The sequence below is a fragment of the Arachis ipaensis genome, chromosome B1, assembly GCF_059453495.1.
Source record: "Arachis ipaensis isolate K30076 ecotype BB chromosome B1, ASM5945349v1, whole genome shotgun sequence".
Lineage (NCBI taxonomy): Eukaryota > Viridiplantae > Streptophyta > Magnoliopsida > Fabales > Fabaceae > Arachis > Arachis ipaensis.
In genome coordinates, this window is record NC_142436.1 from 62,430,046 (window position 1) to 62,448,568 (window position 18,523).

The 18,523-nt window shown below is 35.1% G+C and overlaps 1 non-coding gene across 1 annotated transcript; it reads left to right on the forward strand.

Annotated features, from left to right (window-relative positions):
* Positions 1–1,261: 1,261 nt before the first annotated feature.
* LOC148576795 (small nucleolar RNA R71) lies at positions 1,262–1,369 on the forward strand. Its single transcript, XR_015904543.1, has one exon. It is a non-coding gene; the product is annotated as a small nucleolar RNA R71 (small nucleolar RNA).
* The last annotated feature ends 17,154 nt before the right edge of the window (positions 1,370–18,523 follow it).

Genomic DNA, 18,523 nt, shown 5'->3' on the forward strand with positions numbered 1-18,523 from the left:
TCAACCTTTACTAACACGTCCTCTACTTGTCCATAAGCCTGTTTTCTTGAATTATCTGCCATCTCTAATGAGATTTTAGTAGCTTGCACCCCATAGATTCCCAGTTTCTCTATTACAGAGAGGGGCATGAGGTTTATTCCTGAACCAAGGTCACACAGAGCCTTAAAGATCATGGTGCCTATGGTACAAGGTATTATGAACTTTCCAGGATCCTGTCTCTTCTGAGGCAATGTCAGTTGATCCAGATCACTTAGTTCATTGATGAACAAGGGAGGTTCAACTTCCCAAGTATCAATACCAAATAATTTGGCATTTAGCTTCATGATTGCACCAAGGAACTTGGCAGCTTACTCTTCAGTAACATCCTCATTCTCTTCAGAAGAGGAATACTCATCAGAGCTCATGAAGGGCATAAGGAGGTTCAATGGAATCTCTATGGTCTCTAGATGAGCCTCAGAGTCCTTTGATTCCTCAGAGGGAAGCTCCTTATTGATCACTGGACATCCCAGGAGGTCTTCCTCCTTGGGATCCACGTCCTCCTCTCCCTCATTGGGTTCGGCCATGGTGCTTATGTCAATGGCCTTGCACTCTCCTTTTGGATTCTCTTCTGTATTGCTTGGGAGAGTACTAGGAGGGATTTCAGTGATCCTTTTACTCAGCTGGCCTTGGATAGATCAGAGATTAAGTTTGCTAAATTAAAAGTATTTTGTTCAGAGTTCTCTGTCTGTTGCTGAGTGGATGATGGAAAAGGCTTGCTATTGCTAAACCTATTTCTTCCACCATTATTAAAGCCTTGTTGAGGCTTTTGATCCTTCCATGAGAAATTTGGATGATTTCTCCATGATGAGTTATAGGTGTTTCCATAAGGTTCACCTAAGTAATTCACCTCTGCTATTGCAGGGTTCTCAGGATCATAAGCTTCTTCTTCATAAGAAGCCTCTTGAGTACTGTTGGATGCAGCTTGCACTCCATTCAGACTCTGAGAGATCATATTGACTTGCTGAGTCAATATTTTATTCTGAGCCAATATGGCATTCAGAGCATCAATTTCAAGAACTCCCTTCTTCATAGGCGTCCCATTATTCACAGGATTCCTTTCAGAAGTGTACATGAACTGGTTATTAGCAACCATGTCAATGAGTTCTTGAGCTTCTGTAGGCATTTTCTTTAGGTGAATGGATCCACCTGCAGAGGTATCCAATGACATCTTAGATAACTCAGACAGACCATCATAGAATATATCCAGGATGGTCCATTCTGAAAGCATGTCAGAAGGACACTTTTTGGTCAGTCCTTTGTATCTCTCCCAAGCTTCATAGAGGGATTCACCTTCTTTCTGTCTGAAGGTTTGAACATCCACTCTAAGCTTGCTCAGCTTTTGAGGAGGAAAGAACTTGGCTAGGAAAGCCTTGACCAGCTTATCCCAAGAGTTCAGGCTATCCTTAGGTTGAGAGTCCAACCATACTCTAGCTCTATCTCTTACAGCAAAAGGGAAAAGCATGAGCCTGTAGACTTCAGGATCTACTTCATTAGTCTTAACAGTATCACATATCTACAAGAATTCAGTTAAGAACTGAAAAGGATCTTCAGATGGAAGTCCATGAAACTTGCAGTTCTGCTGCATCAGAGAAACTAATTGAGGTTTCAGCTCAAAGTTGTTTGCTCCAATGGCAGGAATGGAGATGCTTCTTCCATGTAAATTGGAATTTGGTGCAGTAAAGTCACCAAGCATTCTCCTTGCATTGTTGTTGGGTTCGGCTGCCATCTCCTTTACTTGTTCGAAATTTTCAATCAAGTTGTCTCTGGATTGTTGTAATTTAGCTTCTCTTAATTTCCTCTTCAGAGTCCTTTCAGGTTCTGGATCAGCTTCAACAAGAATGCTTTTTTATCTGTCCCTGCTCATAAGAAAGAGGAGAGAAAAAGAAAAGAAGAGGAATCCTCTATGTCACAGTAAAGAGGTTCCTTATTGTTAGTAGAAGAGAAGAAGGAGAGAAAAATCTGAACTCAGAAAGGGAGAGAGGGTTCGGATTTTTGGTGATGTGAGGAAGAGATGTTAGTAGATGAATAAATAAATAGAAGGAGATGAGGGAGAAGGATTTTCGAAAATAATTTTTGAAAAAGAGTTAGTGATTTTCGAAAATAGTTTTTGAAAAATGTTAATAGTTTTTTTTTTTGAAAATTCAAATAAAAAATAATAAAATGATTAGTTTAATTAAAAAGAAATTTTGAAAAAGGGGGAGATATTTTCGAAAATTAGAGAGAGAGAGTTAGTTAGTTAGTTTTGAAAAAGATAAGAAACAAACAAAAAGTTAGTTAGTTAGTTGAGACAAATTTTGAAAATCAATTTTGAAAAGATAAGAAGTTAGGAAGTTAGAAAAGATATTTTGACATCAAATTTTTTTGAAAAAGGTAAGATAAAAGACATTTTTGAAAAGATATGATTGAAATTAGTTTTTGAAAAAGATTTGAATTTTTAAAATCACAATTAATGACTTGATTCACAAGAAATCACAAGATATGCTTCTAGAACTTGAAGTTTGAATCTTTCTTAACAAGCAAGTAACAAACTTGAAATTTTTGAATCAAAACATTAATTGATTATGTTATTTTTGAAAATTTGATATAAAAATAAGAAAAGGATTTTTGAAAAATATTTTTAGAATTTTCGAAAATAACTAAGAAAAATGAAAAAGATTTTATTTTTGAAAAAGATAAGATTTTTAAATTGAAAATTTGATTTGACTCCTAAAAACAACTAGATTTTTAAAAATTTTTTAAAAAGTCAAATCTAATTTTCGAAATTATGAGAGAAAAGAGGGAAAGATATTTTTTTTATTTTTGAATTTTTATGATGAGAGAGAAAAACAAGAAAAATGATGCAATGCATGAAAGTTATGGATCAAAACAATGAATGTATGCAAGAATGCTATGAATGTCAAGATGAACACCAAGAACACTATGAATATCATGATGAACATCAAGAACATATTTTTGAAAAATTTTTAATGCAAAGAAAACATGCAAGACACCAAACTTAGAATTCTTTAATGCTTAGGCACTAAGAATTCAAGAATGCATATGAAAAACAAGAAAAGACACAAAACATGCAAATGCAAAGATCAAACAAGAAGACTTACCAAGAACAACTTGAAGATCATGAAGAACACTATGAATGCATGAATTTTTTTCGAAAAATGCAAGATGCACATGCAATTGACACCAAACTTATAACATGACTCAAGACTCAAACAAGAAACACAAAATATTTTTTATTTTTTTTTATTTTCTAATTTTTTTTTGTATTTTTTTTTGAAAATTATTATGAAAAAGAAAAGTAAGGATTCCAAAATTTTTAATATGAATTCTAGGAATCTTGCATTCTTAGTCTAAAGCTTCAGTCCAGGAATTAGACATGGCTCACTAGCCAGCCAAGCTTTCAATGAAAGCTCCGGTCCAAAACACTAGACATGGCTCAATGGCCAGCCAAGCTTCAGCATGTAAATCAGGAACAGCAGCAGGTGGATTAACAACAACTAGCTTGCTCTTGATAACAAATTGCAAGCCTCAGTCCAAAAGAATTTAGACATGGCTTTACAGCCAGCCAGGCTTTACAGCCAGCCAGGCTTCACATGCTTCATGAAACACTAGAATTCATTCTTTAAAAATTTTGAATAAATTTTTTTTTCGAAAACAGGTGAGAAAATTTTGAAATATTTTTGAAAAATTTTTGAAAAGAAAACAAAAAGAAAATTACCTAATCTGAGCAACAAGATGAACCGTCAGTTGTCCAAACTCGAACAATCCCCGGCAACGGCGCCAAAAACTTGGTGCGCAGAAATTGTGATTACACTTTAATTATATAAAATTCATTGCTCTTTCTTTTCCTGGTAATGGCGCCAAACACATGATGCCAATACCATGGTTCATAACTTCGCACAACTAACCAGCAAGTGCACTGGGTCGTCCAAGTAATACCTTACGTGAGTAAGGGTCGAATCCCACGGAGATTGTTGGTATGAAGCAAGCTATGGTCACCTTGTAAATCTCAGTCAGGCGGATATAAAATAGTAATGTGGTTTTCGAAAATAATTAATAAAATAGGGATAGAAATACTTATGTAAATCATTGGTGAGAATTTCAGATAAGCGAATGGAGATGCTTTCGTTCCTCTGAACTTTCGCTTTCCCGCTATCTTCATCCAATCAGTCTTACTCCTTTCCATGGCTGGCTTTATGTGATACATCACCATTGTCAATGGCTACTTTCGGTCTTCTCTCGGGAAAATGATCCAAATGCCCTGTCATGGCACGGCTAATCGTCTGGAGGCATCACCCTTGTCAATGGTTTCATCCTATCCTCTCAGTGAAAATGGTCAACGCACCCTGTCACGGCACGGCTATTCATCTGTTGGTTCTCGATCATGCTGGAATAGGATTTACTATCCTTTTGTGTCTGTCACTACGCCCGGCAATCGCGAGTTTGAAGCTCGTCACAGTCATTCAATCATTGAATCCTACTCGGAATACCACAGACAAGGTTTAGACCTTCCGGATTCTCTTGAATGCTGCCATCATTCTAGCTTACACCACGAAGATTCCGATTAAGAGATCTAAGAGATACTCATTCAATCTAATGTAGAACGGAAGTGGTTGTCAGGCACGCGTTCATAGGGAATGATGATGATTGTCACGTTCATCACATTCAGGTTGAAGTGCGAATGAATATCTTTAGAAGCGAAATAAGTTGAATTGGATAGAAAACAGTAGTACTTTGCATTAATCTTTGAGGAACAGCAGAGCTCCACACCTTAATCTATGGAGTGTAGAAACTCTACCGTTGAAAATACATAAGTGAAAGGTCCAGGCATGGCCGAGATAGCCAGCCCCCAAAACGTGATCAATAGATCAAAATATAATCCAAAGATGTCTAATACAATAGTAAGAGGTCTTATTTATAATAAACTAGCTACTAGGGTTTACAGAAGTAAGTAATTGATGCATAAATCCACTTCCGGGGCCCACTTGGTGTGTGCTTGGGCTGAGCTTTAATTTTCCACGTGCAAAGGCCATTTGTGGAGTTGAACGCCAGGTTTTGATCCATTTCTGGCGTTCAACTCTGGTTTTTGATCCCTTTCTGGCGCTGAACTCCAGAATTGGACAGAGAGCTGGCGTTGAACGCCAGTTTGCGTCATCTAAACTTGGGCAAAGTATAAACTATTATACATTTCTGGAAAGCCCTGGATGTCTACTTTCCAATTCAATTGGAAGCGCGCCATTTCGAGTTCTGTAGCTCCAGAAAATCCACTTTGAGTGCAGGGAGGTCAGAATCCAACAGCATCAGCAGTCCTTCTTCAACCTCTGAATCTGATTTTTGCTCAAGTCCCTCAATTTCAGCCAGAAAATACCTGAAATCACAGAAAAACACACAAACTCATAGTAAAGTCCAGAAATGTGAATTTAACATAGAAACTAATGAAAACATCCCTAAAAGTAACTAGATCCTACTAAAAACATACTAAAAACAATGCCAAAAAGCGTATAAATTATCCGCTCATCATATGTGCAATGAATCTAATTACTGATGTTGTAATGGTTTGCTCAGTTTTTTAAATAAGTACTTCATATATGGTTTGTTTAGATTTTTCAATTTTTTTCAATATAGGTGCCTTAAGATTATTTCATGGCTAGTAATGTTTGAGAGGACGCATAAAACAGCAGTGTTACTCCTAATGATATTGAGATTGACATTAGTTTTTTTTATTTTATATTATTTGAAATTATATGAATTTTATGTTTGCAGTTTAATTTATGTATAAATTTTAATTTTTTTTATCTTAATTTATGTATGAATATGTAAATCTTAAAGTATTATTTAATTGTTATAGGACGGGTAAGAGTGGGGAGGGTACTCGCAGAAAAGGGTTAGGGTACAACATTTTACTACCCACAGAAGAGGGTTAGGGTACAATATTTTACTACCCGCAGGTATAGGTGGAGCGAGTAGTTGAGAAGTTTAAGGATGGCAGACAGGGTCGGGTAAGGCAAAACCTCACCTCACTGCCAAATCTATACGTAGTGGATTAGTTCTCGATCTGTCCAGTTAAAAAAACACCATAGAAAAAAAAGTTTTTTTAAGTAGAATAATTTCTCATTGGTAACAATATTTATGGAGATTTGTTTTTGTTGGAATTTACCTGCAACAATTTTATTTGTTAGCATCATATTCATTCTTGAAGTCAAAAGAATATCATCAATATTGTTACCTGTTAAAATTTCACATTTTATGACATGATTTTCAAATTTTGAAACTCAAACTTATGCCATTATAAAATATATTAAGTTAGTTAATATTCCTTAATAACATTACTGGAACTCCATCGTTGAGTATCAGTTTGTGGGAAGAGAAACCAATAATAATTTTTGTTATTCGATATATAATTTATTCTATTGTAAAATAAATTATGATTTGCTAAATTGCTAAATACATTTTCTTTTAATTTTTTACACCATTTTATTTGGCAATGTTCTCATGCAGTGCACGAAATAATTAATATAAAATATATGAAGTTTTTAATAAAAAATTAAACAAAATATATATATAACAATTATTACTATAAATATTTTATAAAGTTATAATTAAAATCAAAGGTTAACGATTTTTAATGTTAAAAATATTAAAAATAATTAGTATTTATTTTAATTAATTTGAGTTGGTTAAGTAGTTATCTCACTCGTCTACTTGCGGAAGTATTTTTGAATCTCGCTAATGTATATAACAACTCATTGGCTAGCAATAGACCCTTAATAAATGGAGCTTCAATCCGTGGTGGATTAGTTCCCGGCTTGCCGAGTTGGAAAATACGGTGGAAAAGATAGTATTTGTCTTGAAAATAGAACAATTATCATTGATAGCAATACTTGTGGAGATTTGTCTTTGTTGAAATTTAAATGTGACAACTTTATTTATTGGTATCATATTCATTCATGAAGCCAAAATAATATGATCAACATTGTTACCAGTTAATATTTCACATTTTATGACATGATTTTCAAGTTTTCAAATTTATATATAGACTTATTTCTTTACAAAAGCTATTAGATTGATAATATTCCTTAGTAATATTACTAAAACACTATCGTTAAGTATTAATTTGTATGAAAATAACCATAATAACTTTGGTATTCAATATATATATAATTTATTCTATTAAAAAAAATTATTATTTCTAGACAATTATGAAAAAAACCATAATAACTTTATTCATTATAATTTTCTTCCATTTTTATACTAGTTTATTTGGCAATAATTACCGTTAAAAAAATAAATGACAACACTATCTTTTAATATGATGTATAAAATAATTTTTTTTAAAATTAATTTTGGTCAATAAAATATAAATTAAAAATAATTTTTTACACAAATTTAAATTTGACTTTATAATTGAATAACAACTCACTTTTTTTAAATTTTAATAACAAAAACAAAATTAGTTAAGTGCAAAATATTCGGTATTTAATAATTTCAATCATTTAAATTTTTGGCAGGATTAATATATAATTTATTTTTTTTTATAAGATTAATGTATTATTTATTGAAAATTGATCCAAATTTTTTTATAAATATTGTAATATGTGAAAATAGTGGTCTTATTCTTTTATTATTATTTAAAAAATTATTCATAATTTTTTTATTATGTAATTAACTTAATTAATAACCTTTATTATTATTTTTTCACTAAAAAAAGATCATATTTATATTATTTATATATTTTTTAATACTAATAAATAAGTAGATATTTATATTATATTTATTGTCCTAGATAATGTCTTGAGTTGCTTAATTCATATATTAATAATATAAAATGAAAAAAATTATGTAATAAATCATATGTTATAAAAATTATTTAATTTACACATAAATTAACTTTATTAAAAATATATATTTTTTATATATAATTATCTTTAATATATGTAGTATTATGTATATATTACGATGACATTTTAATTATTATGTGAGTGATTATTATTATTATTATTATTATTATTATTATTATTATTATTATTATTATTATTATTATTATTATTATTATTATTATTATTATTTTGTTTGTTTGTTTTATTACGTTAGTAAATAATATTTAGACTAAAAGAGATAAAAATATAATTAAGATTTTTTAATTTGATTAAAAAATATCTTGTAAGCATATATAACTTTTATATATATTAAATATAATAATATTTAATAGTATAGTATGTTTTGCAACAATGATTCAAAACATTAACTCAAGTGAGTAAGATCAACTTAGATTCATTGCTCGGATTCCAAATTCAAATTAGGTTCATTATCTTGGGACTCAATGCAAATGAAGTCCACGTGTCCCATTTTAAATCGGCTCAAATTGAATTTCCGTTGTTATTTAGAAAATGGATGCTCGTGTGAATGCGGCAGACTTTCATTCCCGTCCTTCGCTCCTATTTTTAAAAAATTATCCTCGATCCCTCTCCATTTTCGTCGCAAGTCCCTCTTTAATTATTCCCCCTTAAAAAATACAGATACCCACAGTCATCTATAGATATTTTTTTAATTTTCTTTTAAATAAAAAAAATTATAATATAATAACTATAAAATAATTAATTCAATATAATTCAACACATTTTATAATAACATTTCAAAAAAAATATAAAAACATCTTCCAACAAATTACATAACATAATTTTTTGGAACGAAACGGAGCGATGTAGTGACAAATTTAAGAGGCAGAGAATGTGAGTTAGAGAGAGATGCAAAATCAAGACTAAGGATATGCCTAGAAAAAAAGTGTTCGAATTGGAGGCAAGAATTAAGGTCACTAAATTCAAAAATATATATATTAGGAAAAATTGGTAATTTTATATTTGCGTTGTTTTAACAGGTCTTAAGGAGGGGGTAACTATGTCCCTGTCCCTGTCCATTTCATGTGGATAGGTTTCCACAAATCCACCCATGAAAATTTGACATATTTCTATTAAGTTCCAAATCGCGATTAATCCCTACGAATATCTATTTGGCTATTTTTTTATCATTCCAATTGTTAGCATTCGTCGGTTCATGATATGAAATTAAACCAGCCACTTAGTCAATTCTTAGATAACCAAAGTCCAGGTTATATCATTCTCATAAAATTATATGTATCTTATTATAATAATATTAATAAAAAATAAATGTTTAAATACTAAATGTGTAAGACCCAAGACTTTTGAAAAGTCCTATTTTAAACTAATCTCAAATTATATATATTTATTTATAGTTTTAATTTCAGAAATTATTTTTATTGAAAAATAATTAAAGGCAATTAATTGGATTTGAAATAAATTAAAGTTTTTATCTAAACTCTATTCCTAAGGATTATTTTCCTATTTATGATTTAAAGTTCTAGAAATTTGAAAATAATGGGGTTTGGCTATTTAAATTAGAATTTTGTCTAATTTTATAATTATTAAATTATTTTCTATATTTAAATTATAAAATTAGTAGTTATGAAATAATAAAAATTTTATAAGATTTGATTTTAGATAATTTAATTTATATCATTTAATACTTTAAATTAAAGATAAAGAAAAATTAATTATATTATCATGAATTTTCAATTAGAGTAATTTATTGAAAATCAATTAGTATTTTTATACTACAAATAATATTTTAAAGTAACTTTAGAGATTAAATTAGTTTTTCAATATTAATATCTTATGCTCTAATTTTATTAAAATTACCAAATTATCCTTATACCTAATTTTTACCAAAACCCTAAATCCCCAAAATATCACCCTAACCCTAACTCTACCCTAACCCTTAGCCACCACCGCCACACCCCCCAAACCCTTCAGCCAAACCTCAGCCACTAACCAAGAAAGAAATGAAAAAAAGAAAGAAAGGGGGAAAGAGGGAACGGGAGAGCAGAGGGGAAGAGAGATCGGTGAGGGAGAAGAGTAGAGGGAGGAGCTACATCGCCATCACCGGCCTTGGGCTCGCCGCCGTTCATACCCCGTTGCGTCACCACCTAGCCATCTCCAGCCCACCGCCAGTCGCTGTTGTCGTCACCAAGGGAGGAGAGAGAAAGAGGCGAACGCGAGGAGAGAGAGAGGGGGAGCTCACGAGGAAGCTGCCGCCGTCAAAGCTGGGTTCGTCGTTGCCGTTGGAGTCCGCATCACTATGGAACATGCTGCTGTCGCCGAGGGGAAGCCCGTCGCCGCTAGCTTCGTCGGGTCTCTGCCGCCGAACCCGTCTTTGCCACCGCCATTGAAAGCGCAAAGAGAGAACACGCGAGGGAAACTGTCGCGGAGCTGTCATTGCCGCCGCGTTGCTGGGCTCACCGTCGTTCTGCCCGCGCGGCTGCTGCGTTGCCGGAGCTCCTCGCCACCGTTGTTGACGGCGAAAACCGCCTTCCAAGCCTGTGTCTGTTGGTAAGCCCTAACCCTGCTTCAGCTTCTTTATTCGTTAAGTTTACCTTTACCGTGAGAATTGTCACTGAGGTTGTCTGTGCCAGGTTATACGGTCACCACGAGTTTCTCTGCCGCCGTCCAAGCTGCCACCAGAAGGATCCACCACAGCCTCCTCTGTTCTTGTCTTCGAATTAGAACTGCCCTTTTTCACTGAATATGTAACTCCTCTATCCTTGCTTTGTTGCCATTTTATTCCTCTTCTATGATCTTTTAATTATGACCGCGTATGTCTCTATTTTAATTCTGCTAAGGTCTGTTTGAAAAATTAAAATGGGTGTTGCTGCCACCGGTTCGGTCACATTGGAATCATTGCTGCTGCCATAAAACAGAAAGGGAAGGGAGTTACTATGTTTAACCTGTGTGAATTCAGCTAGTTGAGGTAGGGGGTTTTTCTTAAATCTATTTTACATTACAGGGTTGTTATAAATCGATATTAATGCGTAAAATACATTTTTGTGATTTCGTGAGTCTTATGAATTGAATTGAGTTGTTTTGGTTGAATGAGATCATTAGTTTGATTTGATATTAAACCCGATTTGATATTGGAATTTGATTTTAAAATAAACTTGGAAAAGACTTGATATTTGAAAACAGGTTATTTATTGAGAATGATTTGCTATTTTAGAAATGATTTGAAAAGTGTTTGAGGGAATGGTTTGGTTTGAAACTGTTTGAGAAGACCGAGAATTCTTAACTATTGATTGATGCTGTTGGTTGAAGTCGGTTTAAATTGTGATTTATAGGATTGGTTGATTGAATTCTGGATTTTGTAATTTCTTTGGGTTGAGTACTGTTGTTGTGATAATGGTTGTTGGAAGTGATTTGACTGATTAACAGGTGTTTGGTTTGGTTTGGTTGGGACCCGAACAGGGTGGCAGAATCCGAGTTTTAGAGGAGATGCTGCCAAAATTTTATAAAATTGAAAGTTTTGTTTGAAGTAATTGTTTAAAAAGATTTAGTTCTTAAACGTTATTTGTTTCGGATTGATTTATTTAAAAAAGAAAGAATTAAGTTTTAAATTGAGATTGTTGATTAACGGAAAGAAGGATGATGAGGATTGATTTGAAATATGATTTTTGAATGAATTTGGAAATGGGATATGGAATGACGAATGATGATGATATTAAGAATGGCTTAGATATTGATGAATGATGAATGAATTATTTATGTGGCTTATGAATTTGAAATATCTGAGATACGAGGTTCCCTGGATTAAGTACCGTGGCTTGCCACCACGTGTACCAGGTTGAAAACTCGATACTCTGTTGACCCTACGACGTAACTGTGACCGGGCACTATATAAATTCCCAGGAATGTTATTCCCATTGAGCAATATTGATTATTTGGGAAAAAACTATGCATAGACTCTTGGGGATGCACGCCGGGGGATAGTCTAAGGACAATTCAGACTTGTCGGGTTGGCTGGATAACCGACAGATGAGCCTCATCAGCCATAGGATAGGCATGCATCATATGCATTTGTATGCTTTGTTTGGGTTTGAATTTGTTTTGGTTTGCCTAATTGCTAAACTGTTCTTAACTGCTACTTGAACTATTTGCTGTAACTGCTACCTACTTGTGCTTTCCTTGTCTGTCTTGCCTGTGTTTGTCCTGGCGTGCTACATTTGAGAATGAACTTTGGTGCTGAATTAATGATTGTGTTGTTTGATTGCACGGTAGGTTTCTTCTTGAGATTTTTCTTATAAGAAAGGAAAGGTTTCAGATTTTTGATAAATTAAACGTTTCTTTGAAAAGGTTTTGAACGATTACCTACTGGTTTTTAAAAGATTCATAAGGCAATGATAATTACTGAGCTTGAAAATAGTTTTCTTATTAAATATCTTCTTATGACAACTTTGAAACTGCGTGGTGAGACCGTGTGGTTAGGTTCTCACCCCCCTACAGCTTTACCTTTTCAGGAATCGGATGAAGAAGTATTAAGAAGAGTTATACTGCGTTTGGTTTATAAGATGTTGTATTAATTAGATATTTTCTCCCCTCGTCCTTATTATTACAAGTTCGTAAGAGGGATAGGAATTGTATGTTTTATATGTATATTATATTATGAGTTATTATGTAAGGAGTCTTGTATATGAATCTATGCCTGTTTGTATTTTTCTTAAGATAAAGTGTTTATTTTCGGTTTTCTAAGAAATTAGCGATACAGTGTCGAGTCACAGGCTCCTATTTTAGTATTTAGTATGTAAAGTAGTCGTAATACTTCTTCCTATCAGAGTGGCGCGGCCGGAAGCGTGACTTCTGATAGTGAGGGTGTTACATTATGGTATCAGAGCGGCCTTTCCTGTAGAGCCTGAGGAATGGATCGGTTATGCTTCAATTGCATATTCTGAGAGTCTATCATGTAGTAGGTCTTGTTTGAATAACGAGAATAGAGCTTTAAGTACATGACGGTCTACTGATTAATGCAATTAGTCTTGCATTGCATAACTCCTGGTATTAAGTTTGGCCAGCTTAACACTAGTGAATTATGTATATGTAAGCACTAATGGGTTATCACAGACAATATGCGAGTCATAGGTAATACGAATCGCGGGTTTTGGGACTTGAGGTTACTTGGTTTGGTATCTTGAACTCTGCGAATATCACGTATCTTATTCCTGCTTGGTATGCTCTAAGGTTCTTATCTGTGATACTTTTCTTGGAAAGTGAACAGATTATCTTTCAATCCTACTCTCTTGTTCACGTACGCTTTTGTTTGATCCTAACTGCATATGCCTGTTTAAAACCCTTGGTGTATTTACCTTCTTTATTTAGGCACTTCTTTTTGAATCATGTATTTTTTTATATATATTTGAATCTGTTTTGATGCAGGACACCTTTTTAAGTTCATATTTCGAGTCCTTTGTAAATAAATTGTAATTTAGTTTTCCTCTTATTTGATAATAATTATAGCCATTCTTTAAATCTTAACAAAACCGTTTTTGATTTGAAATATACAACCGCTTTTAATTTGATATGTACTTCTTTATATAAACGTTGAAAGTTTCTTATACAGTTTAAAACTAGTTGTTTCCAATACCTCACCTGTTTCTTCACTGATTTATGGAAATGTATATATACTTTAAATACAATTTGATTTTCTAACAATTTTATTACAGTTTTTACGAATATCCTGATTTGACTATATATTTAGATATTTTTTCAAAGAAAGGTTTTGTCTCTTTCCAGTTGGTTTTGTTTGGTAAGCTTCACCTAATTTATTTTTTATTCGAATTTAGTTTAGCATACTATATTATTTATGCAATTGTTGTTCTTACAAAAAAAAATATTGGACTCATGTCTTTATTCTCATGACTGGGCCAATTTCTTTCTTAAACTTTTTATTTCTGTGGATGTGATAAACCCCGATTTCGTGGTTTATCTTGTGCTTATTTTGGGGGATTTTATCAATATTTCTCATATTTATTCACAAGAATTGCATGGTTTTGTGTTCACTTCCCAATATTACTCTATGATGAAAAACATGCTTATTTTGCCTTGAAATTGCCATATTTTAATTCTCTTCTATTGCCATTCGATGCCGTGATGTTTTTGTTGAGTAATTTCAGGAATTATAGGGTAGGAATGACTTAGAAGAGAGGGAGAAAGCATGTACAAAAAGGGAGGAACATGAAGAATTGAAGTCTTGAGAGCAGCAGCATCGGCGCGCCCGCGCACTCCACGCGCACGCGTGGATGGGATTGGCTGGAAGCGACCCGAAAGGATGGACGCATCCGCGCAGATTGAAAGATTCCAATCGACGCGCACGTGCAACTGGCGCGCACGCGTGGGAAGCTGCACGTGACCTCATTAAGAGAAATCGTGCCTGGCGATTTCTGAGGCCAAGGAGGCCCAACTTCAAGCTGTTTTCTGCATGAAAAAGACCCAAGGATGCTAGGGAGAAAAGGGAGATGACTCATTTTACACTAGGACACAATTTTAGCTAGTTTTTTTAGGTTCTTTGGTTATTCTAGAGAGAGAAACCCTTGTTCCTCTCTAGATCTAGTTTCCATTTTGATCTTCCCTTGTTGATTTGTGAATTGGATTTTGTTAATTACAGTTTTAATTGTTCAATTTGAATTCCTTGTTACAATCTTGCTTACATTTAGTGATAGTTTTATGATTCTTGTCAATTGTCATTTCATACCCATTTCTTGAATGTTGTGAATCTTGACTTGTTGATGTTACATTGATGATTTCTATGTTAAATCCTGTTGATTGCTTGATTGTATGTTGATAATTGTTAGTGGGTATTTGTGGAATTCAATTTAATTGCTATTTTGAACATGTCTTTTATTAATGCTTACCAAGTGTTTGATGAATTGTTTACTTTGATTATGGAGTAGTCTTTTCCACTCTTGGCCTAGGTCAAGGGAATTGGGTAAACTTGAGTCATTGGGTCTAATGGGTTTGATGATTTGGGAGCCCTTGGTGGTCAATTTGATACTCATTGACGCCAACCCACTACTAATTTAATTAGTAGGTAGGTTGGGACTTATGGGTTGATGTGTCCAAAGCCATTTGACGTACTTCAAGTCTAGGGGTAGATATCACATACTTAAGACTTTGGGGGTAGACTTAATAAGCTTGGTTCCTCATAATTGTCAAGATATAGTTGTTGGACAAGGATTGTGATCCCAATTCCCATGCCTAGCCAAGAGTTGTTTTTATCATTCATATTTGAAAATCAATTTCCAATTTCAATTGCCTTAGTTATAGTTACTTGTTTGGTTTAAGTAGAATTAAATAGAATATTGCTTGTTCATTGGAATTGCTCAAGTTTTACTTAGGTGGTTGAATTAATTTATTGCAATTTAACATTACTTGCTTGTTAAGATTTCCATTTATTTTCATGCTCATAACTCACAACCCCGGATTTCTAACCAATGTCGAAGCACATGTTTGCCCATTCCTTGTGAGACGACCTGAGGTTTGAATACTTCGGTTATTTCTATTGGGGTTGAACTTGTGACAACCAAATCCCTCTTCTAAATTTGATCCCCCGAGGATTGTTATTGGTAGAGCTATACCTACAACGAGGTGTTATTAAAGAGAAATCTACCAACACACCACTGGGGCGTTGTTAAATTTTTGGCGCCGTTGCCGGGGAATGGTTGCAACATATGCCTTGATATTGGTTATGTGAATATGTGAATATTGTAGATATTTTGCTCTTTCAATACTTAGCTATAGTTTAAAATTCTTTTGCATTTGTACTATGACTTTCAAGTTTGATGACTCGGTCTCAACTGAATTCTAGCTTAGCCAACTTTGATCCCGAGATTGAAAGAACTTTATTACACACTCGGCAAGCTAGAAGGCAATTGGACTACACGCCTAGTACTTCGGCCTCTCTTGAGGAAAACACCGAATCACTAGACGTTACCGAGAGTGACTTGGAGTCCGCTACTTCCTATTCTTCTGTAGGCACTACTAATACATTTTTGCATCCCACAGGTGAGCCACACATGGCGGAGCCACGCCGGATCACTTTGCATGAGCAAGGAGCTCCGGATACCATACTTCAACCGTTACAAGCAAGGTATCCTAACCTTGATCCAAACTTTGAGTTGAAGAGTAGCTTGATAAATCTACTTCCTAAGTATCATGGGTTGCCGGGTCAAGACCCCATCCGACATTTGAAGGATTTTCATGTTGCTTGTTCTACGGCTCGAAGGCATGGAGCCGATGAGGTAGCCATCATGGTTTTTGCCTTTCCTTTTTCTCTTGAAGCACAAGCAAAAACATGGTTCTATTCGCTACCGGATGATATTGTGACTAATTGGGATTTCTTGAGAAGAGAGTTTCTTGACAAGTTCTTCCCACCGGAGAAGACCGAGTACATCCGGAAAGAGATTTCGGGCATAATGCAAAGAGACCAAGAGAGCATGTATGAGTATTGGTCTCGGTTCAAGAGGCTATTGGAGTCATGTCTACATCACGGAATGACCACTCGCTTGCTCATTAGCTACTTTACCAGAGGTCTTTGTGCGGAAGATAGAAGATTGCTTATCGCCTCTAGTGGCGGGTCCCTTTCGAAAAACAAGACGGAAGGAGAAGCTTGGGATTTGATAAAGGATGTCGCCGAATCTACACAACACACAAGAGTGAGGAGTAACCCCCTTAAGGGTGTGGTAGAACCGCCCCCCCCCCCCTCCGAAGCAAGTCTAACCAAGGCACTTGGGGATATGACCACCATCCTTACACAAATTCATAGAGATCAAAGGGAGTACTGCTCCATCAAAGCCATCCAAGCCCCTCCTCCGGTTGCTCAACTTGAAGGCCCTCCTAGGATTTGTGGTTTGTGCTCTAGCACCACACATTACACCGACCAATGCCATCAAATTCAAGAGGAACATGCCCTTGTGGTAGCCAATGTGAATTACAACAACCGCCCACCATACCCTCCTCAAGGTCAAAACAACTACCATCAAGGTAGTAATCAACATCAAGGGTGGAGAGATAATACACAAGGAAGCAATCAGAACCAAAGGTGGAACAACTCTTCTTCTCATCACAACAACAACCAATCTTCATCCCAATACCACCATAATAACACCAACTACCAAGCCAACCAAAACCAAAACAACTACACCAAGTACCAAACACCACACCATAGACAACAAAACCAAACTCCTACATCTTCCAACAATCAAGTTGATGAGCTTAGAGCCGCTATGGAAAAGCGAGATGACATCAACAAGGCTCAATTCGAGGCCTTGAACACTCAATTGGCCAACCTCACCAACATGCTCTCAAAGATGAACATGTCAAGCCAACCACTGACTCCCAATAACAACACCACTCAACCCTCAAGTTCCTCCAACCTTCCATCACAACCCCAATCAAACCCAAGAGGCGGTCTCAACGCCATTACTCTACGGTCGGGGACAACATTAGAGGAGATACCCCCAAGAGTTATGGGAGAAATGCATGAGGAAAAGGTAGTTGTTGGAACTCCACATGAAGAAGAGGTGGTAGACAAAAAGGCATGAGGAAGAAGGAGTAAATGATAAACCACTATTTTATGGTGTATATTGTGTTTAATTGTGTGGTTTTATCATGATCCTTACCCACTTATTCATTAAATTAGCATGCATTTAGATTTCCTTCCCGAATTTATTACATATTTGAAAACTGCTTCCTAGAGACTTTAATTATTTACTTTTAATTCTCCTTTATTCCATTCGATGCCGTGATCTGTGTGTTAAGTGTTTCAGACTTTATAGGGCATGAATGAGTTAGAGATTGGAAAGGAAGCTAGCGAAAATGGAAGAAATACAAGAATTTTGAGGAGATAACCAGCGAGAAGTGACGCGGTCGCATGGCTCACGCGACCGCGCGAAGGAGAGCAAATCGCAGCGACGCGGCCGCATGGCTCACGCGGTAGCGTGGACGATGCGAACGCGTGGCGAGGAAAAGCGCGAATGACGCGTCCGCATGGATGACGCGATCGCGTGACATGTGCGATCTGCATAATCTGCAGAATTCATTGGGGGCGATTTTGGACCCTATTTCGACCCAGTTTTCGGCCTGGAACAGCAGACTAGAGTCAGAGAACATGCAGAAACATGCGTGAGTAGTTTCCTTACTTGATGGGGAGTTGATTAAAAGGAACTCTTGAGTTGGAAGGATTGAAAGAAAAATTGGTAATTGGGCTAAATGTTGGATTGCTATCCTGTCACCAACGCCAATCCCTTTGAACTAAGTGGGTTGCAACTTGTGAACAGATCTGGCATTCCAGCTTGTTTGACTTTCCCTTACTTAGTAAAGGATAACCAAACAGAACAACCATTAATTATAAATTAATCTTACAATCACTCCACCAATAATAGAAATTCCAACCAATCAACTCCCAGTCAAGGCTTTTATTCATATTATTAAATTTTCCTCAATTTACATTCCAATTTACTTAGCTCAACTTCTTGGAACATCTGATTAATAAGATAGCACACTTTTCTACAACTCGTTGGGAGACGACCTTGGACTTAAAACTCCCAGTAATTTTTAATTTAATTCTCTATGACATATTTCTAAATTGATAG